The sequence below is a fragment of the Xiphophorus hellerii genome, chromosome 12 (assembly GCF_003331165.1).
Source record: "Xiphophorus hellerii strain 12219 chromosome 12, Xiphophorus_hellerii-4.1, whole genome shotgun sequence".
Taxonomy (NCBI): Eukaryota; Metazoa; Chordata; class Actinopteri; order Cyprinodontiformes; family Poeciliidae; genus Xiphophorus; species Xiphophorus hellerii.
In genome coordinates this window covers 28,122,814-28,143,010 of record NC_045683.1, presented here as the reverse complement: position 1 = coordinate 28,143,010, position 20,197 = coordinate 28,122,814, and positions in this window count along the sequence as shown.

The following is a 20,197-nucleotide window of genomic DNA, read 5'->3' as shown; positions in this document are numbered from 1 at the left end:
TTCTGCGAAAGTTTCTTTCCAACCGCCATCACTGTTGTACAGAAATAGTTGCTATTCTAGTTATCATTTTCTACAAGCCTGTCAAACATTTTCAGTGAAATCAACATCTCTCTTGTGCGATAATTTCATTTTTTAGTTTTTAAATATGCACTAGCCTTCATTTATTGTACTTGCCTCTATAAACAGTAAGTGGCTCATATGCTTTTGCTTGTGCATGTCTTTGATGTTGTGCTGCTGAATAAAGTAAAACTGGCATCTTGAATCTAACTGAGCCATTACCCCTGCTAATTTACCAGCTAATGTAAGCCTGCAGTGTTACTTTATTTAAAGAGCAGAACAACAAGAAATTATGCACTTTGCAATTAGCATTTTAAGGGAAAGGAAATCTATATTCACCAGGTATTTACGCCATATTTTGCTTAACTCTTCCACCACTGTGTAAATGAACAAAAAACGTTTTAAAGCAAGCTCATGTTATAATTAAAATTTCTACTTTTGCTACTGGCGATTGGAGCAGTAATAGTTTTTAGCTAAAGAAAGCAAGTAAATCACTGTAATGATGAAGGAGCTAATACTCAGTACCTTGCTAATGAGGGGGTTTAGAAATAATTTCCGCCTGAAAAAATACATAGCAAAAAAATAAATGAGAAACAGCATCACAGTTATCAGATTAAAATGCAAACTTTTTGTACCTTTGTAAAGATATCAAAAAATGGTTTTCTAGTGTCAGCACTACTGTAGCTTTTACCCGACAGTGATCTGTGGTTTCGAATTCATCTTTCTGTCCCTCAAAATAAACTCCCCCATCTGGGTTATTTTTTCCTTCGGCAAGACAGAAAAAAATCTCCATTGTCTGTTTGGGCTGTGGCTCCACAGATGATCTCGTCTGAGGTACGTTTCAATTCGAAGACATTGGAAAACATACCGTCATGCAATGTGTTCCTTGTCAAATTCATAGCTGTGATTTCACAGTCTACTTTCTCATCTTCAGAACAAACTGAAGACTTTGTTCCTTCTGGAAAAAACAGGGGGACTCCATTAACCAAAATACACAGACACACAAAGACCATAAAAACAGAGGCAGCGCGAGACTTCAGGCTGGGTCAGAGTTTCGCCTTCCAGCAGGAAAATGACTATAGATATAAAGACAGAGTTATATTTAAATAGACCAGATCAAAAGATATCTATGCACAACACCCCAAAAGAGGAAGAGAAAAAATGTCGATGTCGATGTGAAAAGCTGCCAGACCTGAAAACCCTAGCAGCTATAATGGCTGTTCTACAAAGCTTTAGCCATAAGAGGACAGAGAAAGGTCTGTGCCACATACTGTCAGATTTGTTTATGTAAAAACAATTAAAAAAGAAACCTTTCTACTTCACAATTGCAATTCTCTCTAACTTAAAAAGCAAAAACTCAGAATTTGGACTCACTGGTTGTAACATGACAGAAGGGAAAAGACTCAAGGTTTATGAATCCGTTTTGCAAGGTAGTAAAAAGAATCAAGCACAATCTTGATGAAACCTGTCTGCTGTAAAGGCTCACCATGAAAGCTTGGTTTACAATCTTTTTTATTTTATTTTAAAGAAACAAGTTTTCTACAAAGCCACAAAGGGATTCTGTCCTCATACCTTTAGGTCAAGAACTATTTGAGAACAATGTTTTTCATCTGTCTTTGGATCTTTTGTGAAAAATACGGGCATAAACACTTCCTGCTCTACTTTTGAGAGCTTAACTCAGAGTATAATAAAAATTCACAGCTTTCCACTGCCATTAAATGCATCATTATCTACTGAGTTTGGCTGTACCTCCGCACAGGGCTCTCGGCCATGTTCACTGAACTACTCCTGACCGGATTTCGAGCTGTCTGCTTTTGGAACGCTACAGCCAATGAATCCCAGAACCCAACATTTCCCAGCACAACATTCAGCTGTAATTAGATTATCACTGTAATTGACCTTACCTCCTGCACTTTTAAGGCGTTGGCGGTATACTTGGAGAAAAACAGAGGCAGAGACAAGAGAGTGGTTGGCAGAAACTGAAACCCAAAAAATTTAGTTACAAGAAACCAGAGAACACAGAAGGGAAACAAGATGAAAGTTAAAGGGGCAGTGTTATGCAAAATCGACTTTTTTGAACTTTACATCATGTCATAATGTTATTCCCTCATCAAAAACATACCTGCTTTGATTCTCTCATGTATGTTTGAGAAATCTTTTCATCTCCCGTGGCAACCGTGCAGCTATACAAAACACTTGGTGGGACCTAGCCCCTTCATCCTCTAAGCTCCTATAGTTTCCAAGCTACTGTTTCAAAGAGCAGCCCTCCCCCAGAATCCTCCCCATCAGCTCCTTCAGACTAGCCAGCAGCAATTAGCAAACACCTGGTGGAACTGTGCATCCACTGAGCTCATTATAGGAGCTACTTCTCAGTGAAACACTGGTAAAAATGTTGTTAAAGGGTTAATTGAGGAGTGATGTTGTGATGACTTCCTTAAGGCGGAAGAGACAAGGCCCAATTTCAAGGTGTTGAATTGCAAAGTAAAATTTTTGTTAAGTCATATTTGATATCTATACCAATTTTTGAATAGCTGAAAGTAACATAGTTATTTGATTGGGGCATAAAATGGCACTATGTGTCAGGACAACACTTCCCCTTTAAAGAGACAGAGGCTAAATTTCAAGGAGTTAAATTACAAGGTAAAATTTCTGTTACGTCATGATTGATATGCATATTCATTTCTATAAAGTGGAGCGCTGTGGAATGCACACAACACTTCTCCAAAAGCATGATGAACAAGATGAGAAAAAGAGGTAGAGATAATTGAAAAAGAAAAAAAAAGAAGAAAGTCACAGCAGAGAAATGAAAAGGAAAACGAACAACAGATAAAAGAGAACTAAACGCAGCATGGAGCAACCGACAGCGGAGCGTGTGGCCAGAAGCCAAGATGAATGAGTCATAACTCGGCTTCATTAGCGGCTATGTCTCCTGACCTATCGACATCCAGATCGCACCGTGTAATCCCCGCACATCGATCCGCTGACCTCCCGAGCAGCAGCAGGCTTCTCAGCGCTCCTCATTGTTGCAGCCTTCCAGCTCGGCCCGCTGTGTTTCTAAATCTCTCCCATGCCTCCTCCTCGGCCACCGCACCCCCGCGCTCCTCCCAGCCCCACATTCTGTATTTACCATTAATATCGAACTCCCACAAGCAAGTACAAAGGTCAGGATTTGTTTATGCATCCGGCAGGACCGCATAAATTCGGCAGAGCAGTCAAATGTCAGTTTGAAAATGCCAAAAGTTTCAAACCCCTCCGAGTTGTGCAGTCTTGTGAGGGTGTGACCGATTCTTGTTCAAAATGCGGCTTGTTTGAGAGCTGGTTAAAAAATGCAGCGGTGAGGTTTTTTGTTTAAGGAAAATGATTAAGTAACGTTCAGACTCCAGATTGAATTGGGTTGCGGCGAAGTTCCAAAAGCAGACTGAAGGGTTTTCGGGACTGACAGGCTGCAGGTTGATATAAACACCCAAAAGCTGTAAGTCCCCTCTGGTCAAATCAAACCAGAACAAATCAAACTGAAACTGCCAGCTGCAAAACAAGTCGAATCAGATATTACTCCTAGTTGTTTCTGTGAAATATTCCACTAGCATCATTTATTGACATTGAGCTTGGATGGAAAGTCCTCTCAGCCACAAGCAAAACTGGGAAAGTTCACAGTAACAAATCCAGGTACACAGCAACCCCCCCCCCCCCCCCCTCCCCCCCCCCACACACACACACCCCAGTTTACATTTCACTCTATTTCCTGGTAACCCTAACCCTGGATTTACACTACGTGCGGCTCCGCTCTGCTGTGATGTCCAGAGGTGCTCTGAGAAGCGTGCCTGGGAAATGCCAGATCACATGTTAAAGCCAGTAATAAAAAGTTTGAGTGGTGTTATATAAAACACTGTTGTTCTCAACTTCCAACGATAATCTTTCTCCATCCACTGCTCTCTTACTTTGTCTGGCTTAACTGGCGCTCCTTCTACAACTCGAGCAAAAGGAGACGCTTTTACTCAGTTAAGAATAAATCCACATTTAGTCAATATTCTCTGTGTATGCATAGCCATAAAATATTAATTTTAAGCCTGGAGCAAACCATTTCTTTTACTAAACGACTAAAGGGGGGGACTTTGTTGACTTTTGCTATTTATTTTTGTCACTTTAATATTCACTTATTATTTGTGCTAAGCTAAAGTTAGTTTTGCTTTATTTGTTTCATATGCTGCTTTAGCTAATTTTGCATTTGTTTGTTCCATTTTTCTGTCGTGCCTCCCTCATGTGGCAGAGTTTGGTACTCCACCCGTATTTAAGCAGCCTACGGTTAGCAGGTCGGTTTTGTTTGTGTTCAGTTGACCTCAGTTGAGTTGGGCCCAAATCTCTTATCATTTGACTTATTTTTCATTGAAACCTGATGTTTTGTTAACTATTTTTGGAAGCATTAAATTGACATTTTTTAAAATACTTTTTGAACACCTTTTGTGTTTCTTAGTCTGGTCCCTAACATCTGTGAAGAATTATTTTTAAAATATGGATATCGTGTTTGTTTATTTTCTCGGTGGGGATCTTTGTAGGTTGACTTGCTCTGGCGCTGAGTCAGGTTGAATTTTGACTGATAGCCATGCGATGCCTGGGTTTGTCTTCCTGTGCGCTTCCACTCAAAATAATTTAAAAAAAAATTCTTATTTCCCGCACAGTCTGGGAATCTCCCCTTAACCTGGATTGTCTCCGGTTAATTTTTTACCAGGCCAATCAGCGAACTGAAAGAGGGGTTGTGAACAGTGATGGGGTTTTTTGTGCTGTTTAAGAATTGGCAGTTTTAGCCATGTTGGCCACTCTCCCAAATTTTGATTTAACGTTAACAGCCGCCTCGTCCGGACCGGTTGTTTACACCACGGGCGATTTCCGATAAGCTTCTTGGCGTTGAACGTGAAGTGACAGTGCTTTTAAAGACTGTTAAGTTAACAAATTATACAGTTGTAACAGATGAAGAAGGTGCAGGGGATGGATGGGTAATTCTGATAACATGCAAAAGTATTCATACCATTTAATTCTTTTTTACTTTTATTTTTTTGGGAAATTTTTTCAAGTAACAGACCAAAATATCAATTGAGATTTCTTTTTTCCTTTTTGATAGACAAGCAGAATAGTGATGTACAACAAAACTCATATAATTTGTATTCGGCCCCTTTACTCTAACACCACCAAATAAAATTTAACGTAGATAATCAGTCGATGCGGTCTGGCTCAACTGGGAATATTTCTGTGAAGAATTTAGAAAACGTTTGAGTCTCTCAAAGCTGATAAAAGCTGAGTCAGAGAGGCTGAATCAACAGATGCATGGATTCATTGCTGCTGGGAAGCTTTCTTTGTCAAACTCTTTGCTCTGAGAAATTCTTACCTCTGATTCAAAATGCACAATTTAAATTTCAGTATATTTTTACCACATACTCCATACCACTGCACTTCATAAATAATGAATGTGCAATTTTGGCAGTTAAGAAGCCAGCCAACTGTTGTTTGGTAGGATAGACAGTTTTATTTGTCTGAACAGACACATGGCAGCTGTCTTCCTCTGCGCTCCTCTTTTTTTTTCTCGGAGTTTGTTCCTGGCCGGGATCACACTGATTCAATCTTACAGAATGCTACTTGTCTACCACCGAGTGGGAGAAATGTCTTGCTCCTGAATCAATGACCAATTCAATTTCATGCACCACGGTGACATTTAACCAAAAAAGCCAGAAAGGTTAATGGAATTCCCATATGTACGCACACACACATACGCACTCTCACGGCGGTACAATGTCTGATTGTATCGCAACGCTACTTAGCCCAAACTGAAGAGAGAAAATCCTCCTCCAGCTAAGCTGCATATCAGTGCATTGTCATACAAGGCCACCTGGATCTGAGAGCTCCTTTGTCTGTCTGCCACTTACCTGGTCACCTATTACTCTCCCTGCTTTTATACAGCGGCTTTCTCCCATATTTCAGACGGCCACATTGTTGGTCCTTGATTACACTTTTCTCCTTTTTGTTCATCCCCTGTTTCTAGTTGTGTTTCCATTGGCCATGTAACTGTACAAATTTGACTTACTGGAAACACGGCAGTTTCCAAAAAACTCAGATTTTTGATTAAAAAATGCGATTTTGGGGCTGGATCAATGTCAGTGTGTTTAAGAAGAAGAAAAAAGCAAAAACTGCAGTGCAAACACCTTTTTAGTATCACACGAGTCACGTGATTAACAACCAGGTGTTACTACAATCATCCTTCAACTTCTTGTTGTCGTCTAATTTGTGTATTTTGCCAGTGGTAACATCCGTTTGTTGATCATATGACTTGTGTGATGGGGGGGAGGGAAGCGTCTCCGTTGCAGTTTTGTGAAATAAAATTTTTTTGATACGACCAAAAAAAACTACATCGTCCTAGCAGCAAATCTTTTTATTGCAAAACAAGTTTTTCGAAATTGCCATGCTTCCATTAGGTAATATTTATTTTTCAAATGTCAAATTGAGCGACTATGTGCTCAACAGAAGCACAGCTACAGTTGCTACATTAAAAGACAAAAATTTATAGCCAAGTAGTTTTCTCCACCTTTTCTCTAACCTTCTTTAGCTTGTCTGCTAGACTGTAATGCCTCAGAAAAACCATCGCAGTCATAAAGGTCTCCTGCCGGAGCCAAGGATTCGTATGGGATCATCATTGACAGGTAAAATCTTGTTTGGTGTCAAACCACAGTTGCACTGCTGATCAGAGCAGGGTAGACACTGGGCCCCCGACCCTACAAACACAGCTAGACAGCTTTAACAAAAAACACCATTACTCAAACACCGGAGTGAAGTTCTCACTCTATTGCTCTGACAAGACTGACTGGAAACTGGACTGGAGCCAGACAATAGGTTGTAAAGAGGAGCATGGACACCACATCACATGGGATACATGAATTATAAAAGCTACAGCTCCTTCAATGTATCCTTTAGCTGAACATGGAGTTCACAAGATGCAAAAGGCCAACATTCAGAGGGGAACACAGAGAATCCAACGCAGATGGAAATATTGGAAAATACGCAAGACTAAGAATAAAGGCCTAGAATTTTTTATTCTACAATAAGAGCTTGTCAGAACAACTTTTCTAAACTGCCCATTAGTGTGTTGGCCCCCGATTTATTGCCAAAGCAGCCCTGAATTGATGTGGCATGGAGTCCACCAGGCCCCTGAAGGTAGTTCAGAGGACCCCAAAGCACTTCACTATTTTCAATCATTGACCCAATTCATGCACACATTCAACTGCTGATGCCATGTACAGTCTGAGCACCACCTGCAGGCAAGACACGTTTAGACACGTCAAGACACGTTTAGCTGCGTTTCCATTGACCATATAATTGCACAATATGACATTGACAAAAACAAATTTGCTTAATGGAAACACGGCAATTATGAAAAAAACTTGTTTTTATGAATAATTTTGACGCTAGGTGTTTTTCTGGGGCCATATCAAAATTTATTTTGGTTTATTTCACAAAACTGCGATGGAAACACTGCCGGATGATGTCACTGACGCAAACCACCAAGAAGACAACGACAGGAAGTCATCCTCTTCTTCGTCTTCGTGTAACAAACTTTTTCACGTGTGATTCTAATTGCGGTTTTTATGTAATGGAAACACCATAAGTGCGAAATTGTCTTATGGTAGTTTTACTGGGCATTTTGTGGTATTTAACTGTAAAAAATACAGCAAAGGCTAACAGTGCAGTGCATTTAGGAGTAAAACAGCCAATGTAAAATCAATAGTAAATGAACTGAGGCTTGACTGTCTTGGTCAAACATGTAAAAAAAATAAACTGCAACAAACCTTGAAATGTTTCAGAAAGACTCGTTGGCAGCGATTGGCAAGGTTTGATTTCAAGTTCTGCTGACAAGGGCAGAACCAGCAACTAGGTTTAGGGGGAATACTTTTTCCAACACGGCCAGCTCAGTCTGAACAGCCTTTTTTCCCCCTATTAATGAATAAAATCATCAATTGAAAACTGCGTTTTGTATTTAAATAGGTTATATTCGTCTGATACTACAATCTGTTTCATGGGCTAAAATTCCCCTCTGTCCAAAAGAATTAAAAACAGAAGAAATCTGTAAAGGAGGAAACACCTTTTTCACAGTTTTGACTGTAATCTCCTGACAGAAACTGTATGTAGACTAAACATGTCTGCAGCGACTTTGACAAGGTTGATCAAAGCCAGTAAGACCATCTCTAATCCCTTCTTTCAAACAGAGGCAGAGAACTTAACTTAATACTGCTTCTCTTTTGACTTTGTTTGACTAAATCCTTAGCGTGTGTTAGCAAGTGAGTGGAGGAAGGAAACTGGAAGGCCACATGTGTGGGAAAGCGAGCTCTGGCGAGTGAGCGTTGGGAGAATCATCAAGGCGATTATTTATTCAATAATCATGCGGTGAATTTCTGTGTAACTTTAGGATTTAGTGGAAGAGATGAAACCTTTCATGGTGGAGAAATAGCCGCCTGTAAATGCAGTGTCACATATGAGTTCACATGGTGACATGATTAGTTTGTGAAAACATTGAACTTTTTCTGCATACACAGTTTGTGTCTGTGTGTTAGCTCTGTGATGAACAAAGTGTTGCAATGCCAGTGCGATGCCTTCACTGGCATGGTATTACCAGTACAACCTTTATTGGAAACATTTCTTGATGACTGTAGGTTATCTCCACTAAATGATGAGTCCTATCACAAAGAGAAAAAGGTTTTAGGAGTTTGAGGTGCCTAACAACACTTTGATATGTTGCTGTATTTTTTACAGTTAAATACCACAAAATGCCCAGTAAAACTACCATAAGACATCTTTACAAGTAGTTACTGTAATTTGCATTGCATTATGGGTATAGTACATAGTATTACAGTAACTTACTGTATGTTTTGAAGTTGCAGTAATTTACTGTTTACACATTACAGTAGTGGTACTGTACTTATAATATAAGAATTATATTTGATTTCCAACGGTCATCATAACTGCTTCATCGTGGTTCCCTGTTTCTGTATTTTTACTCCTTTAGTGGTTAACATATTTTTAAGGCAGAAAGAGAGAATGTACATTTGTTTTTTTCACATCCTAGCTAACATTAACATGCAGTTTATGTGCAGCTCTGTCTCCGTGCTGTGGGCTCACACTGCTTCAGCTCTTCAAGACAGGTAAGAAAACCACTTCTTAGAAAACTGTTTGAAGCCAAAACCTAGTCTGGAAATGTACATTTTAGATGGAGTTAACGTAGCTTATAGCATCATGCTATAATGCTATAACTTAGCATTATAGCATGAGCTCGTTTGTGCTGGTTAGCCTGGTAAAATAACGTTACCTTTACGTTACTAACTCTGGTGTTTTATATAACTGGCATATTGCAACCTTATAAGTTACGTGTCTGTAAATGAGGTGAAAGAAAGGAAAATACGATGGTGTTATTTTTTGAGCTGGTTCGGAATTAACGTTAGCTAAGGTGCTAATTTTACCGTTGAAGGTTTTAGCTTGACTTTTGCCGCTTAATCTTCCTCGGGCGGCTTTGGGTTGAGATGAGCTCAGTGCTGAGTGTCTGTTAGCATTGTTGCTACATCCTTTGTCGAACAATATAACCTTAACTGATAATTGATCCCCCCCCTTCTCTTTTTTTTTTTTTACATCTAATGACTGTTCATTTGTTTAAACCATGACCTTGCAAATGTTAAAAGTGCAGATTAGCTACGTAGGTCAGCAAGGATAAATTCTAATGTTGTTCTTTTTTTCTTTTCTTCAGATGACCTTTTTTTTTTAACTCCCAAGCTTTTTCCCTCCAAGTGGCTGTGCAGTTCTGTCCTGCTGACTGCTAACATAGCTTCATCTCTTCAAAAGACTAGACAACAGGTAAAAAGACAGCTTTTCAAACATATTTGAAGCCACAAAATAGTCTGGAAATGTAGAGGAGCAGCTAACCTAATCTATAACTTTGAGCTTGCTACAGCTGGTTAGCCTGCTAAAGTACCATTACATCTCCAACATAGTGTATAAGAGTCTGTAAATGAGGACAAAGGTGAAAAACATTAAAGTGGTTTCTGTTATTTATTGAGTTTGTTCAGCCACAGTGGCAGGTGGACAAAAAAGTTAATTTCCAACCCTGGTTACATATAAGGACTGTTCACATGTTTAAACCATGCTCCTGCAAATTTAAAGTTAAGTCAGTACTAACAGGTGCAACTATGTACAGGTGTAAATTCTGCAGCATTTGTACTTCAGAATTTACAGAATTTTGTAGTCATGTGAAGAAACATCAACACACAGCTAATTATCGGTTTGCATGTGGAATAGAGCAATGTCCTGCTTCCTTCAGAACATTTCCTGCATTCAGGTCCCACATGCACAGGAGTCACCGCCATTGCAGAAGTCAGACTGAACACACTCAGTTCAAGGGTAATTTTGCTTGTGGGGTTGAAGCATGTTCCTATGTGGCAGAACATTTTTCAGCATTTAGTATGTCAGGTTTTAGTATGGCTTCTTCTCAAATTTCATACTCAAATTTTGGAAACCAACCAGCATAAACAAATTGTGAATTATGCCAGAAGCTTGTTGATGTGAACAAATCGTGTGTTGTTGGTACAGAGCGTTCAGCCAGATATTAGCAGAGGTGTGTGTTTAATGTGGGCACTGGATGAGATAAATTCAATCTTTCACAAGTGAACTTAAAAAAAAGCCTAAATCAGTTTGCCTTACAAAAAAACCTAAAACAAATAACCCAACTATTCCCAGATTTTAGTGTACCTAACCTTCTGGTTGGATCTAGATAGAAAATGTGATCATTTCTTTTTAAAACAAATGTCCAACATCTTTATCAAACGTGTAAAAGTGTTTTACGGCGCTTGTATCACAATAGATTAAGCAACATTTATCTTTCCACTGTTCCTTCTCACCAGCTGACTTATATCCTACCAATATATGCTTTGTGAATGATGACACTGTTACTAAGATAAGAGAAATGGTGAGTCTTATCTCAGACAACAGCTTGTGTTCGTCCCTCATGTTAAATGCCACCGTGAGTTATACACACCACACGCCGTCCTCTAATTCTCAGTTCTGAGCAAATGATGGGCTGCAATCAATAACGTAACGGAAATGGATGCATTTTAGGATGAAATGGACCCTGTGTGTGTGTGTGTGTGTGTGTGTGTGTGTGTAGTGTTTTTGGTGTAGGCTGGGAGAACTTTCAGCCTTTATGGATAGAAAGATGTTCAATATCCAGGCAGATGATTATATCAACAGAAAAACTGCTATGAAGGCAGGTTAGATTTATTTTTGATTGCAAAGCAAGCCCACGGTAGTTAAAGGCCAGTTCTTACATATGGTCATATTCAGAATATGTTACAATGACTCAGTTTTCAGATTAAAAGTAGATTTTGAAAATGACCTTTTAGCAAATATAACACACACCTTTAAGCTACATTTTAGTTTAAGATTTTTTTTATTGGTGTGGTGTGATATTTGAATCTTAAATGTTTTATTTTCATCAGCTGCAAACAGGAAATCGTCATAATTAATAGAAATAAAACCTGGAAAACATCAGTCTGTTAGTAAACTATATGTGTTAAGTGTAATGAATAGAATCACTAAGAAAAATAAACATTTCAATTATATTCTCATTGATTAAATATGACGCTATAGTGGACTCCATATTATATGTAATAAGCCTTAGAAATTTTACTTTGCAATTTAACGCTTCGAAATCGGGCCTCTGTCTCTTTAAAAACTCCTTTCTGAAACTCCGCTACAGGAAGTCATCACCACATGGCTCCTCTATTAACCCTTCAACATTTTTACCAGCGTGTCACTGAAAAGTAGCTCCTATAACAAGCTCAGCAGATGCACAGTTCCACCAGGTGTTTGCTAATTGCTGCTGGCTAGTCTGAAGGAGCTGCTCTTGAGATGGTAGCTTGGAATCTGCAGCACTGAGGAGGAGCTTCATCCACCCAGGCGTTTAGCTGAGCTAAGTGGTTGCCATGGGAGATTAAAGGACTTCCCAAACATGCATGAAAGCATCAAGTTAACACTGCAGGGAAGTTTTTGCTGATGGAAAAGCATTATAACAGGATGTAAAGCTCAAAAATGTGAATTTTACATAATACTGCCCCTTTAAGCAGTGGGGAATGTAACCTGACCATTTGTTTTTAACAAAATTGCTTGTGGAAAAAGGGACCCAAAAAGAGACAGATAAGAAACTTGCACAACCTAAACAGTTCATCACCATGCACAATGCCTTTAAACTAAATGTAGCCCAAGCATTTCTTCTGTTTCACTTATGCAGCTGGATGAGGATCTGTATTTGTTTTTCCACCATGCACAGTGAACTGGATGGCAAGAGATAAATGTCCGGAGCTTCCTGTTAAAGAGCTGCAGCCAAAAGGGGCATCTTGGGGTCAGTAAGTCTCCATAACAGCTATTAAACGCTCTCTATGTACCGGCAAGTTGCTTTGGAGGCAAACAAGCAATGTCTTCCTTACAATTACTATTGTAGAGTTTTGCTCAATTTTATTGGGGCTTTAACTAACCAATCATAGCCAGGAGGTGGGTCTTAGCCCTGTCAATCATCCTCATGTACTCGCTGCTAAACATGCTAATGGCAGAGAAAAAACATACCCTTACAGGAAAACCGTTTATCAACTGTCATCCACAGTTTGAACAAATATGTAATATATATACAGTATATATACAGTACAGACCAAAAGTTTGGAGACACCTTTCTAATTCAATGGGTTTTCTTTATTTTCATGACTATTTATAAGCAAGAAATCCCACTTATTAACCTGACAGGGCTCACCTATGAAGTGAAAACCATTTCAGGTGACTACCTCTTGAAACTCATCAAGAAAATGCAGAGTGTGTGCAAAGCAGTAATCACAGCAAAAGGTTGCTACTTTGAAGAAACTAGAATATAAGGGGTATTTTCAGTTGTTTTACACTTTTTTGTTTAGTGTATATTTCCACGTGTGTTATTCATAGTTTTGATGCCTTCAGTGTGAATCTACAATGTCAATAGTCATGAAAATAAAGGAAATTCATTGAATTAAAAGGTGTGTCCAAACATTTGGTCTGTACTGTATATGTTTTATTATTTTTATTTTTTTAAAAGTTACATAATGCAGCTTTAATACTACAACTGACTTTGGTGTCATGTTTCCACCTGAATGTGAACCATTATATTTAAAGCAGCTCTATGGCCTGGGAGAATTCATGCTAGGTTAAAAGTATGTTTTTAAAAACCTCATAAATGTCTGCCGCTAGCATAATCCCAAAACAGCTAGAACTTCTGTAATTTGCTCCTTTTATGTAGAAAGGAAATAATTTATTTAAACCCACTGGACTACAGCTGAAGCTACCCATTTGAATAGAGTTAATGAGTTAGTGGACTTCAGCTTGGATTAATACTACATAACTTCATAAAACTGCAAAAAACAAAATATTAATAACCTTCTAGGCATATTTTCAAAGTCCTGAAATAATAATAAAAAAATTGCCTTCCTGGCTTGTAAGACTTCCTGCTAACTGTGTTTATGGAAAGAAAGGAGACAAAAAAAAAAAAAGATTTTGTTATTTATAAACCAATACATCGCTCTCTTCCGCAAAACCCTATGAATCATTCTGCAGCATCCTAAGGTGCTGTCTGCCCAGATGGCATATATACAATGCACACAAAAATTAGGCATGTTTGATTTCTGATCAATTTCAGAACACACCTAAAATGCAGCTGGAACTTTACATGTGAAGTTCTGTGAACTTTCTATGCACCTGTTCGGAAAAGTAGCTCCACTCCAGCCGGATTATTCCACCTCAATAATCCAGTTATTCTGCATGTGCATGAGCAACACAGGCCTGATTTTATCGTCTCGGGACGACAACGATCCGTCTTTTCGAGGCCACATCATCATGGAATGTCTTTTCAGAGTCTGTGGCACCTTAAACTGGAGCAACATGCAGTTTTTCTAGAACTGACTCCCATAGAAAAACCTCTGGCATCATCTGAGTCCATGTTCAGAGGGTTGTACCTTTAAACCCCAGAACTTCAGTGACCAAGAAGTCATGCCTCAGCAGACTATAAATCAACTTGTTAACACTGTGAGTAGCAGTTGTCATGCTATAATTGATGCTCAGGGACATGTGACAACTTACTGGGATCTTTTTGATGTGGTATATCCACCACTGTTGCTAACTTTTATTGCAATACATTGAGGTGAACTGCATTTCCTGCTTAAATGTCCATCTTTATATATATATATATATTTTGTGTTTCCTTTAACTATAAAATCCTGCAAACTGAAACTGTGAAAATAAATTTGCCTCATGGAAATACGCCAATTTTGAACAAAAAAAAAAAAGAAGTCATGCTTATCGAAACACTTTATTCGCATAACTAGGGTCACATCCATCATCAACATTCAGATGTTAGCATTGGCAAAAACCACGAAGAAGACAGCCAGAAGCAGTAGGAGGATGATGTTTGTTTGTTTTTTTCCGGACAATCTGCTGTTGGCTCCACCAGAGCTCTTACAGGATTGCTCAGTTCAGAAAAAGTTGTGTCATTCCAATGTGTTGAATCCATAGCTCTTCTCTAAGGCGGCCGGCTACAATGGCTCCTGATCGCCGCTCCCAAGTATAGTAGGCTTGTCTCTCCAACTATCTTGAATAAGACGCCAATGTCTCCTCTTGTGGCATTTCTTATTTAATTGAAACATTGGAATTGCGAAAATGTGTTTTTTTCAACCTTAGCAGAAAAATATGGGCAAAGGGTTTCCAGTAACCCACTGGACTACAGCTGTAGTCCAGTGGGTTACTGGAAACCCGGCTTATGCCAAGACAATTGCTAAGTGAAGGTATGGGGAACAAGAAGCTACTGGACAAAAAAAAACCAAGACAGACTCCAATGTCAATAAGAGAGAGGTGGGTGAGGGGACTGACCTGCTTTTCTCTTTCTGTACCACGTTACAGCTCAGTGCCTGTTTCAGACGTGTGAGGCTTTACTCAAAGAATTACAGAGGAGAGACTGAGGGAGGATCGGGTCACCCAAGATTCGCTTCACCTCTATCCCCAAATCAGTTTTTTTCCCCCTTTTTTGTAAAGCAACAATACAACCTGAGAGAAAAAGGAATGAAACGAGATAGGCAGGACTGGCCTGGGAGTTATGAGAGAGAGGCTTGGTGGAAGATTGATGACACAGTAAGGAGAAGTATGGACAGGACGAAAAGAGGTTAGGGCTCTCCCAGAGTTTAGACTCGAGAGTCTTGCAGCTGCTCTTGGCTTCAAAGTGTCTCCGAATTGAAAAAGTGAACTGAGACCAGGCCCGGGATGAGGCGGTAAGAGGTTAGAGAAGAAGTGAAGGAGGATCAGAGTCGGGCGGGTAAGAGGAGGAGACAAAAGACGAGAGGGGCAGCCGAACCTCCCCGGGGATGAGTTCTGCATATGAATTTTGAAATTGGAAACTAGAGTGGCAGGGTCACTGCACAGCACTGGAGCAAATGCAACTAGAAGAATAATCGTTCTCTCCTCCCTCCCATCCTCCTCCACCGCCGTGTGCCGAGGCGGTGCAGATGGTGCGTCGTTCGCCCGCAGATATGAAGAAGCCCAGGAGGACGGAGCGTGTGAGAATGAGCTTCATTCCGCGTTATCCGTACAGCGATTCAACCGAGCGCTCAAATTCACCGGAGAGCCGTCTGTTAGTTAGTGCCTGTGTGAAACAAACGCTTAAAGAGGAAGAAACCCCGGGATCCCATTTCCCTCCCACAAATGAACAGATGCTGGCCTACAAGCCTCTCCACACAGAGAGACCGTCTTCACGTCCGCTTTCATACACACAAAAGGCACGGGAGTCTCGTGGCTCAGCTGGTAACATGCAATTATGTGGCTATGATGTCATTGATTTTTCCTGCAATGTTTGGAAGCTGCGCCATGCCAAGCGTTTAGAGAGTGCACAGAAAGTGCCTTGCTGTGTGGAATACTAATATGCTCATTTGTGTTGCGGTGGCCAAAAGGGAAATGTTTTTCCATGCAAGCTCCCCCTGCTAATGGATACCTCTGCAGAGCTTAGAGCTCAGGGAGACTGACTGACTGACAGACTGCAAGAGTGGCGGTCCGGTCAGGCCGGCGGTCCGGTCCCGGGGTCTGGACTTAACGTGGAAGTAAAGGAGAAAAAAAAGGAAATAAAGACATTGATGGGCTGTATTCCAAAGATTATCTGGTGTTCTGTAGCAAAGTGGTAAGAAAGTAAATAGTGTGGAATATAAATGGATATTATTGTAAGTCAGTAAGAAATTGAAATCTGCTTACAAGCAGAGAAGATGACCACACAGAGGTCTGTTCTTGGAAATGGGCGCAAGCACTCAAAAAGGAAAGTTATGTTAGGTATGTGATTCATGTTAGATATAGAAAATGTACAGTGAATATAAAAAATATTCACCCCCTTGATGTTTTTTTTATTTTTAGCATTGTATTGCTTTGACAAATCCATCATGATCAACAAAATGTGTCTTTTTTGACAAAACAAATCACAAAAGCCCCCCATCCTTTTTTTTTTTTTTTTTTACAAAACACTGACAATTTGTTTTATATTAAATAAGTGATAGCATCAATTAAAGGAGCTGTTATAACTTGCTATATAAATGTTGTTGACCATGGTTCATTTGTAAAAATAATAAAAGCTGAATACCTTTTATATGCATTGTGTTATAATATAAAGCTTAGAAATGGCTCTACAAAAAAAACACAAAAAACCCCCATTAACATCTAAATATCTTATTCAGTTATTCATATTCCAGTTATGGGGAAACATTAAAATCAGATTTTGGGTCAATTATTCTATTACTATTCAGTCTTTATAAACTTTCCCTTGCAGACGGTTTTGCAGGTTGACAATACTTCACCTTCTCAAGGCTTAAATTCCAAACACCCTTTTATTCGATGCACTATGGATTAAAATGAATCTCAGATCATTTCCAATTCAAAAATCTAAAACTTACACTTATCACTCGTTCATAACACTGGGAGCACAGACTTTGTGTCTTATACTTATATCATGACGTTCCCAAAAATCGCTGTCCCTTGATCAGGCTTTCAGTTCTATGTCACTTTGCAATTCAATGAACTCCACGTCAACACCAGTTTGTAAAGAAAACACTTGATGGAATTTGGCTCCTACTCGCTTGACCTTAAGGGACTGGAACGGGTTTGAGACAAATGCAGTAATGTCTTCCACGACATTTAGCTCACCAAAACCTGAACTCAATCCCGTTGTCACTTTTTCCAGATGTGCGCAGTACTCCTCCGGGTGGAAAGCGTCCTCGTCTTTGATAGCTTGAGGTACTTTTTCCAGGTTCGGAAAATGTGTTAGCTGCCCGATGTTCAGATGCGTCGTCCAAACAAGAAAAGCTCGGCTTTGAATGAATTCACTGCACTTATCATGTGGGACAGATGTTTTCTCTGGAGTTCAGCGTCGCATGCATTCAGTTTGAAAGTTAAATCCGTCAAAAAACCCCAGATCAAGCAGCCGCGCATCATCAGACAATTCGTTGTGCTCCTCATTCCTTGGTGACAGAAAAGTTTTTATCTCTGGAAGCAAATCAACAAATCCCTGCAGCACTTTGTCACAACTCGGCCACTGGACGTTAGCATGGAGAATTAGGTAAGCAGTATCAAGGTCATGCGTTGACGACTTGAATAAGCAGTGTTGAAGAGTTTATGCTCTAATAGAGTTGATCAGTTTCACTGCCATTTTCTAGACAGGAGAAAATCCCAAGGCTTCCCCAAACATGACCTGTTGAGTCATACAGCAATGCCTCAAAGTCTGGGAAATCAGAATCATTGTGCTATTAAACCTAAGCAGACACCACGCATCGCCGGCCTCGCATTAGAAGTGCTGGTAGCAACCCTTCCAGTTCATGGAAGGGTATGTTATTTTCAAACTTATTTTAAACTCTTTGAAAATATCTCCTTTTTCTATCCTTCAAGTCCAAAAGAGTGAGAAAGTCTGGAAAGCCATCTTCACAATTACGTGTTGCGCTACGTCGGTGTGACAGCCACCTGTGTGCAGTGTGGCTGGTTAACTGTTCTTCTATTAAAGTCCTGGATATGGGAGGTGTTTAATGTGACGTGTCCACCTGGACCGTATGTAAGGAGTGCTCGTTCCATTCATGGCAGAAGAGTAGAGAAAGCCAGAGACGCACAGACGGCGTGGGGTGTCTGTGCGCTTGACATGTGACACCATGTTGCTTGACATGGTGTGGGACACAGTTGTGTGGGAGCCAGTTAGAAAATTTGGATGAACCACATGTGGAAATGTCGCCTGACCATACCTGATGGGAGGTCTACACCCGGGAGCAGATGCTGGGACGTGTGGGAGCCAGCCGGTCCATGTCTAAAGAGGGTCTGCCTCTGTCCTGATGGAAGACCATTCTGAGGGTCACACACGTCAGTGCAGTGGTTCCTGGGCACAAGCCAGTGGCCTGAGCCACCGCCCACTACTCCTACACTTCATTTTAAAAAATAAATGCCTCAAAAGGGCTTAACATGGTCCTTGGTGTTATGTCCTCCCATTTTCTTGTTGCAGTCATCTGAGCCGGGTCGTAGCAGTCGGTTACATCCAAAGATTCATTAAATAGTACTAAAAAATATTCACAAAGTGACAAGGCCCTTAAGACCTCTCAATCTCTGGTTTGTTGGTGGAGGTGAGAATGCGTAATCGAACTCTGATGTGGATCAAAAACAAAAACTCTGGTCCGCCTAAAAACCTCAGTCTGGGTGTGGTTGAGGTGAATTCTGGTATGCTTTGAATGCATATGTGACGGCCAAGCGGACTGGAGACCGCTCCAAAAGGAGAAAGTGGACTGTAGCGCAAAGCATTCTGGGTATATACAACCTAAACAAACACGCCAGCAGGAAACATGGCTCGTGATCTTTAACCAACGACAAACTGCTAAAATCTGACGCTGCTTCGTTTTCTTTTACACATTGTGAAGAAGGAAGTTGTGCTCATGTCTTTTTCTGAGGTTTTTGTGTTGTTTCCTTTGGTGGTTCTTGCTGCAGCGCCACCACAGGCGAGGAGGTGAACAGGATTTTCAAGTAGCTTGGTTTGTTTGACAGAGCGCAGTGTGAAAGAGAACCACACCAGCTGAACATGTAACAAATGTTTTCTCCAATCGACCAGACTATCAGGTGTGAAAGTAGTCTATGATGAGTATATTAAAAGCTTCTCCATGACTGGGCAGAGATTTTTTTTTTTTCAACTGAAGCAAAATTCTTTCCTGTGAGAGTAAGTGGCAATAAGGCCACTATTATGGGAACGGAGTATGGAGGAGGCGATGAAAGCAGCCTGGAAATAATTGAATAATAAAAAAGCTAGATGCAGAGTTAAAGCGAGGACAATTCTATCTGATGCAGTGAAGACAGTGGGATGGTGAAACAGACATTAGATGACGGGGACAGACAGTGATGACAGTGCATTTCAGAGGAGAGACGGGCCGGTGAGGACTTAATGTCAGAGCAATGGGAAGTTTTGGGGGGTTTTTTGTGCTGACTTTAGAGAGAAACAGACAGAAAAATAAATGAAATGAGACAGACAAAAAAAAAAACAAGCCCAGAGGACAGAAAGCAAATATCCACTTCTGCTGCCTTGGAGTCAGCTCCGCCAAAGCATCTCTGTTTTAGTGATTCATCACAAAGCAGAAGGAAAGGATGCAGGGAGGCTATAGACGCACAGGTAGTGTGAGAATAGTTGGAGCTTTCAAGAGACACTGATTGAGAAAGAACAGGGAAGAGTTTTAGTGAGGCAGCTTGGGAAAGAAAAGCTGGCATGTTGAGAGCAAAAAGGAAGAAAAATGGAGAGAAGTTTAGTGTGAAATCTTACTTTTCCTACTGAAAAGCCACTCTTTGATCCTGAAAGACTTGGTGAAAACCATCCTGGCGAATGCCAATATGTCGGAGTCTTTTCGGTGCGATTGTGACCAGAAGAAGCTGCAGACGGCAGAGAAACGACGCCGCAGGGACGATAGGAGGGAAGCAGTATGAAGAGGAACAACTCAATATCAGGATGTGGAGTCGGAGGGAGCTTCAATAATGTTCAATTACATCAGCGCCTGTCATCTCTCTTAAA